Below are 7,363 nucleotides of genomic sequence, written 5' to 3'. Positions count from 1 at the left end.
GTCCTGCATAATTTCAAGAAAACGGCGTTTTAAATGGCGTCACAGCTGACACTGAACAAATGTGAATGTGTGTGTGTGTGTTTGTGGTGATCATATATGTGTGGTGATTGAGGTGTCTATAAACAACAAAGCAAAAACAGCTGTAGATTTTCATTTTAATTGTCTTGGCGAAGGCCATCTTAGGTCACATGATCCTGTGGGTGGAGCTGAGCAGGTATATGTAGTAGATGAAGTCAAAGTTAGGTGTAGTTAACAATGGTTCTTCCACGGATGTTCTGTTTCTCTGTGATCATCATTCTCTTATGCAAAGGTGAGGAAGACTGACATTTATTTGAATTACTGCACATTTTTCTTATTACCTAGCTTAAACAAAGAATGGGCAGAGTAAAACAATAATCACAAAAACAAAAGCAGACTTTATCACTTATCAGCCCAACTGGCATCATACTAGTAAGTTGCTGCAAGATGGGAAAGGTGATCAAAATGGTTCTAAATAAAATGAAAATGCAATATCAACAGGAGTGGGTCACAAAAGAAAATATCACCTAGATCAGGGGTCTGCAACCCTTAACGCCCAAAGAGCCATTTGGACCCGGTTTCCACGCAAAAGAAAACACTGGGAGCCGCAAATACTTTTTGACGTCTAAAATGAAGATAACACTGCATATATTGTTTTTTACCTTTATGCTTTGTGTGAACAACTAAAGTGTGTTGCTTATTAAATCCATGAAGTGCTAATGAGAAAATTACATTTTATTTATGTAATTAACACATTTTGAACTCTTAAAGAAATATAACAAAAGGAAAGACACCCAGCTGAACTAAAATGATCCATGTAGCAAACAAAAACTGTTGTGAGCCGCCATCCTTATATCGCCTTTGGGCTTTTGGAGCCTTAAACTGACTTTTAAAAAATAATTGGGGAAAAAAACCACTATGCTGCTAAAAGATGAAAAATAGACATTTGCAAAATTTTGCCTAAATATGTATTTTACCTGGTTAATGTGTGTGGCGGGGTCTGCAGCGCCGCTGCATGGGAGTCGGACGCACCTGAGCGGCACCCGCAATCACGCCTCGCCACCTTAAGGTCTGTGCTCTCTCTGCTGTTGTGTTGGTGTTTGTCGGGCTGTAAGCTGAAAAGCTACAGCCGACTGTATGCGTACAGCAACCGTGTGTGAAAAGGGGTCAATAAAGAGATGCTGAAAAGCGTGTTCTTGCAAACATCGTCGGGTCTGCCGTGGTATGTTTTCAATTGAACTTCTGCTCCTGAACCTCTGCGCACAGCATCTGCAACGAAGTCACTTTCATCTTTACGCAGGACTGTAAGCTGTCGTCTATGAGGCGTGAGTGGTGTTTGTTTTTAACATGGTTCACGGTGGAGAACAGCTGCTGACGTAATGTGGATCCGAAGATCCATAATTGGCCTACCTGGGGTTGAAAGTCTCGATAAATGCACGGCGTTTCGGCGGGTATACCGGCTTCCGCAAGTGTGATGCTTATTTTGAGCGAAATACAATTTTATTTTTACATTTCAATATCACAATAATCCTCCAATTTAGAACTGCAAGTTAAAAAAAATAACTAAACACAAATAAAATACACTTCAGCTAAATACTTCTAATTTATTTTCCCAAACCACCCGGAGCCGCAGTATAAGGACAAAAGAGCCGCATGCGGCTCCGGAGCCGCAGGTTGCCGACTCCTGGCCTAGATCAAGGCACGGTTAGTTTTGATCGTCACCGTATTCCTTGCAACCAACTGTGTTTCTTTTAGTTTTGTTTTCTATTATCATTTAAATATCAAACCAGTGATACGTTAAAATGAGATTAGTTACTTGGGATTCTTTAGGTTTTTGCCTTTTCTTTGAAACTTTAATGCATATCCACAAGTGGAAAATCAGTACAGTTAAAATAGTGCTAAATTCAGTAACATATTTAACCCTAAGTTATGTTAATAATGGATAACTTCAAAGTTAAATTTCCATTGAGACTTTGTTTGCGGTTAATAATTTTTAATAACTAGTGAATAACAGTAAACCAGTGTTGTATTTATGAAAAATGTGTGGCATATCTACAATATTATTTGAACACTAATGTTTATATCATTAGCAGTATGCGTAGACTGGCAGGGCAGAACTAGTGTGAATGACAAGAGCAAACCAGTTATTTTGGTAAATTTCAGTTTTAATTTAAAATGTTCTGGTTGGATGATCAGCATTACCAACCAACATTATTATTAGTTAAATGAAACTAAATTAAAAAGTAAAACTAGATGTGAAAAGGCATTTTACTAACCTAAATATAAAAATGTCATCTACAATTTGAAGAAAAAAAAACAAACTAAAAGAATTTTGTGAAGTTGGAAAAAATAAATAAAAAAAATAAAATAAAGAATGGTCTTAGTTTGAGTTCTGATTAATTTAGACTAATTAAATTGAAACACAAATCAACAAATCAACTCTGGAAATTAAATCAGACACAGAATCTAAAACAAAAAGTAAAAATGAATTCATATATATATATATATATATATATATATATATATATATGTATATGTATATATATGTATATGTGTATATATATATATATATGTGTGTGTGTGTGTGTGTGTGTGTGTGTGTGTGTGTAAAATTAAAAACTACATTAACTCTTATCTGCACCCGTTTTTTCCATAATGTTTTCTGTATGTAAACATTTCTGGAAGTTGGAATAATGAGCAACACCATAAATCTAAGTTGAACTTTCACATATTTACTTTCTGCTCAAAAATGCCAGTCGTGATCTATAATACATAACATTTTTATCTTTGTTTTCCACTTTTCAGATGGACATTCTCAGCAGCCTGGTAAGCATCCAAGACCAATTTTACAAATTTGATAAGCTTCAACTTTATTCTTTTTTGTTTACTCCACTAAGCTATACTGTACATAAAGACAATAAACAACACTGCCCTCATGTGTTTCAACAAGAAAAAAAAATCTCTTCAACACTTATGAAAGAATTGTGAGATATGTTAATTTTGAGAGGAAATGATACTGTTAATGAAAGAAAATCAGCAATATGTTCACCAACAGTTCCATTGTGGTCAAAGCCATCACACATAGCCGATATATTTGTCTGCAAATACCCTACCGCATGTATTACTAAGAGTTACTAAGAGAACACTAAGTATTACATGTGTTACTTCTACAGGTCTATATTATAGATGACCTTCATATTGACAAAATCATAAACGTAAAGGCAGTTTAATTAAAATATACTTAGTGAATTATTAGATTTCACCTCCTTTTGCCTTCAGAACGGCCCTAATTCTTAATCGCACAGATTCATCAAGGTGCAAGAAACATTCCTCAGAGAGTTTGGTCCATGTTGATGTACATCACACAGTTGCTGCAGCTTTATCAGCTGCACATGCTTGATGTGACTCTATGTTTCCACCACATGCCAAAGGTGTTCTGTTGGGTTGAGATTTGGTGACTGTGGAGGCCATTTGAGTGCAGTGAACTCACTGTCATGTTCGAGAAACCAGAAAACATCCCAAACACCATTGCATCACTAGCAGCCTGAACCAATGATGCAAGGCAGGATAGGTCCATGCTTTCATGATGTTTATGTCCAGTTCTGACCCTACCATTGGAATATAAATACGGGAGGCACTTTGTTTAGGGTAAAATCATTTAAAATTGTATTCGTGGAGTAATTCAGCAAAATGGACCAATGCCTGTCGACTCCATGTCTCCATCGGCGTCTGATTAATACAAAGTCAGGGTTAAATACTAGAATGCTTGGACACTGCTAGTATAATGGACAGGTTTATTATGGGGCTCCCACACAAGCGCAAAGCAGGAGAGGAAGCATCGCCAAATATGTTTCCAAATCAACTTCCTTCAAAGCCAAAGACTAGAAAATATGGTGAAGCATATCTTCCCTTTGGCTTCACCTGCCCAAGTGCCAAGGTAGGTCTCCCTTGCAGACTTGGTTTTCCGGGAGCACCCGCTGGGCTCTCCACATCACAGACAAACTATCCCACATTCTTGATTTTTAGTTCACAAACACTTCTTATAATGACTAACTACTCCTGACATTTTGGAGTAGTTAGCTCTTTCTAGTGGGATATTATTTGTATGCCACATTCTAGTGGGATACAAATAATATCAGGCTGATCCTGCTTAATTTGATCTCCTGGTCCAAATCACGGACAAACAGTATCCCACAGCTGTTTATGTTTTTGAACCCATTTTGCACAGAGAGGCATTTTTTTGAAAAATGTATTGATAGTAATGTTGAATATTATTACACAGGAAAAAACACAACTAGACGTAAAATAATTACACCATGACGCCTCTGCCTTTTTAAACAGAGTGACAGTAACTGCGTGTGTATATGTAAGCGTGTAAAAACTGCAAATAGTAAGATTAACAGTAACAGTATTTTGTCTCTATCTGCCATTGTAGAAATTCATCTCATGTAAACAATAATGTGGCGCACAGCGTGACGAGGCACATATCTTTGACGTTGCGTGACGAACTCTGTATTCCTCGTCCACATGTAAACGCAAAAGAGGAGCCAATCCTAATGTAGGGCGGTATCTCTGAGTGCTTTTAATGTCGTGGCTGATCGGTGTACTCAGTGTTTAACTCTTTTCTTTTCTTTTTCTGTCAGAGTACAGCAGAATTGTGGGAGGTGAAAATGCATCCCCGGGAAGTTGGCCATGGCAGGCAACTTTATTCATTGATGAAAGTTTGTGTGGAGGATCACTGACTAGTGGGTACTGACAGCTGCTCACTACGTTACACCGTGAGTTAACATTCAAAGTTTACATTTTGATATTAATGATGCTACTGAGATCCATTTCACAGTTGGTAGTAACATATATCTGCATAATGTAAACATGAATGTGTTCTGATCGTAATGTTGTGATCTAGTTGTGACTACACTGAATAGCAGCCAGAGTCAGATGAGAAACACATGAAATGTCTTTCCATCAAATGTGAAGTGACAGGCAGCAGACCATTAGCTTAGCTCATGTTAAAGACTTTAAATAGGGATTCTGCTAAACCCGGCTTTACCCAAATATAGTAAAAAAAACCAAACCCTAATAGATCTGTAAGAATAATAATTTACACACAAACCAAAGAAGAAAGCCTTTAAATGGATAAATAGGAAACGCTCACTCATGAAATTCTTTTTGGTCGACTACAATGGACATACAGATTTTTAATAAAAATATTCAGTGACACTGTGATCATCATCTGTTACTGGTCTGATTTGTGGTAACAAAGATAATAATCAACATAAAAATGCCTTAAACATAACTTATTTTCCCAAGTTCTGATCGCAACAGCACAATCGTATATCTAGGCCACAACTATCTTTCCGGTCCAGACCCGAATCAAGTGGATCGGACGTTGGAAGATATCATCTGCCATCCTGAGTATAACGCCTCGACAAAAGACAATGACATTTGTCTCGTAAAGCTATCTACTCCTGTGGAATTCACAGACTACATTCAGCCGATCTGCCTCGCATCTGAAAACAGCACTTTCTACAATGGGACCAGCAGCTGGGTCACTGGCTTCGGAGATACAACTGGTAAGTTAAAAGAAAGAAAATAAATAGTGTTAGTGAAAAAGTGAAAAAGGCTTAATTTTCAAATTTCTGAATTAGGTGACGGTTCCTTCCCAGAGACTCTGCAGGAGGTGAATGTCCCTATAGTGGGGAAACAACGAGTGCAAATGCTTTGCTGAGATTACAGAGAACATGATCTGTGCTGGGCTGAAAGAGGGAGGGAAGGATTCATGTCAGGTGACCACCAACTTTTTGTTTATTTGTAATGTAAGGGCCTATTGACAACCATGAAGATTTTATATTGTTGTTAGCAAAACTTTGGATTATGGTTTCTCTGTTGTATCCGTATTTACTGATATTTTAAATCAAGATCGGTCTTGATTTCTTCAATCTCATTTATTATTAATCTGTTTCATTTTCAAAAAAAAATTTCTGTCAATGATGTCATGTTATGTTGATATCATGTTACTAAAAGGATTTAGCTCGTTGGCCTGCACCAATGAGCTAAATCTAAACTGGCTTCAAAATAAATTACAATTAGCAGTGTTACTGTAGCTAATCAGTAAGTTCATAATTAATGCAATTTTTCTGCCAGTCATATGTCACTTTCAATCCAATGTTTTGTCTTCATAGGGCACTTTAGATTTTTTTCTATCACATTTAAAATTGGAAGATATTATGAATTATGAATCGTTATGTTACAGACCTGGTTTATAAAACCACATGTGTCTGATTAACTTATGATGAAAACAACTCAGGCGTCATTTTATGCATTTAAGATCCAAAAGATGTTTATCCCAACAGAGGACCAGATACCCATTTAATTAATACCTATCCGTCTTAAAAACCTCTTACAAAATTTTCACAGGGAGACTCGGGAGGACCACCTGTGACGAAGAAAGACTTAGTCTGGGTTCAGAGTGGAGTTGTGAGTTTTGGTTATGGCTGCACTGAACCTATGAAGCCTGGAGTCTACGCTCATGTGTCCCAGTACCAGAAGTGGATCAACAACACCGTCAGTGGGACACCACCAGGCTTTGTAACCTACACCTCTCTGGGCCCTGACAATGATTTAGACTTCATCTGCCCAACATCAGCTATTCCTACAACTTTCCCCACAGATGACACTCCTTTCACTTTTCCTCCCTCTACCACCTTATGTGATGATTTGTTTTGCAGTGGTAAAAAGTTGATCCACTTCACTCACTTCACTTCATTCTGTGTTCTTGTTGTGTTGCTCCATGTGCTTGTTTGAAGTGGAGGAATTTAACTCCAAATTTTAACTAGAAATTTAACTTAGAGGAGCTTAGAGCTTGAGTTTGTAGTTACTTTACAAATTAAGAGTTTTCACTAATATATATCATGATATAAAGATCTAAAGAAATGAGATGAAATGTTAACATGTCATTCCAATGAAACACTGGATCTTGTCAAATTGAAATGGGTATCTTTTTTGCTATTCTAAAATGTATTTTTTGTTAAATGCTGAGTATACTAAGCCATATAAATAATAAACATTTATTACAATGTATATGCCATACATTATTCATTATACACATAATTTTACATCAAGAATCCATATTTGAAAAGCTGCTTGGGAGTCAATAGAGCTCTTTTTCGTGAGTCAAGCCATAAGAACTGACTTTCTTAAAAGAGCCTGAATTCCCATCAGGCTAGTTAAGCTCCTGGACTCTCCTGTTATGAAGCCATGCTGTTCAGATGCAGTATGTGATTTAGCGTCAACATCAATCAATATCAATATCATCTGGATGATATCACATCACATGTGTTGCCTT

At 36.9% G+C, this 7,363-nt stretch overlaps 1 pseudogene; it reads left to right on the top strand.

Moving 5' to 3' along the window:
• Positions 1-255: 255 nt before the first annotated feature.
• Positions 256-6,837, top strand: LOC146390690 (trypsin-3-like; annotated as a pseudogene).
• The last annotated feature ends 526 nt before the right edge of the window (positions 6,838-7,363 follow it).

The sequence above is a fragment of the Perissodus microlepis genome, chromosome 3, assembly GCF_051167445.1.
Source record: "Perissodus microlepis isolate ML-2025 ecotype Zambia chromosome 3, ASM5116744v1, whole genome shotgun sequence".
Classification (NCBI taxonomy): Eukaryota; Metazoa; Chordata; class Actinopteri; order Cichliformes; family Cichlidae; genus Perissodus; species Perissodus microlepis.
The sequence above is the reverse complement of the archived record's forward strand: the minus strand, read 5'-3'. Positions and strand labels throughout refer to the sequence as shown.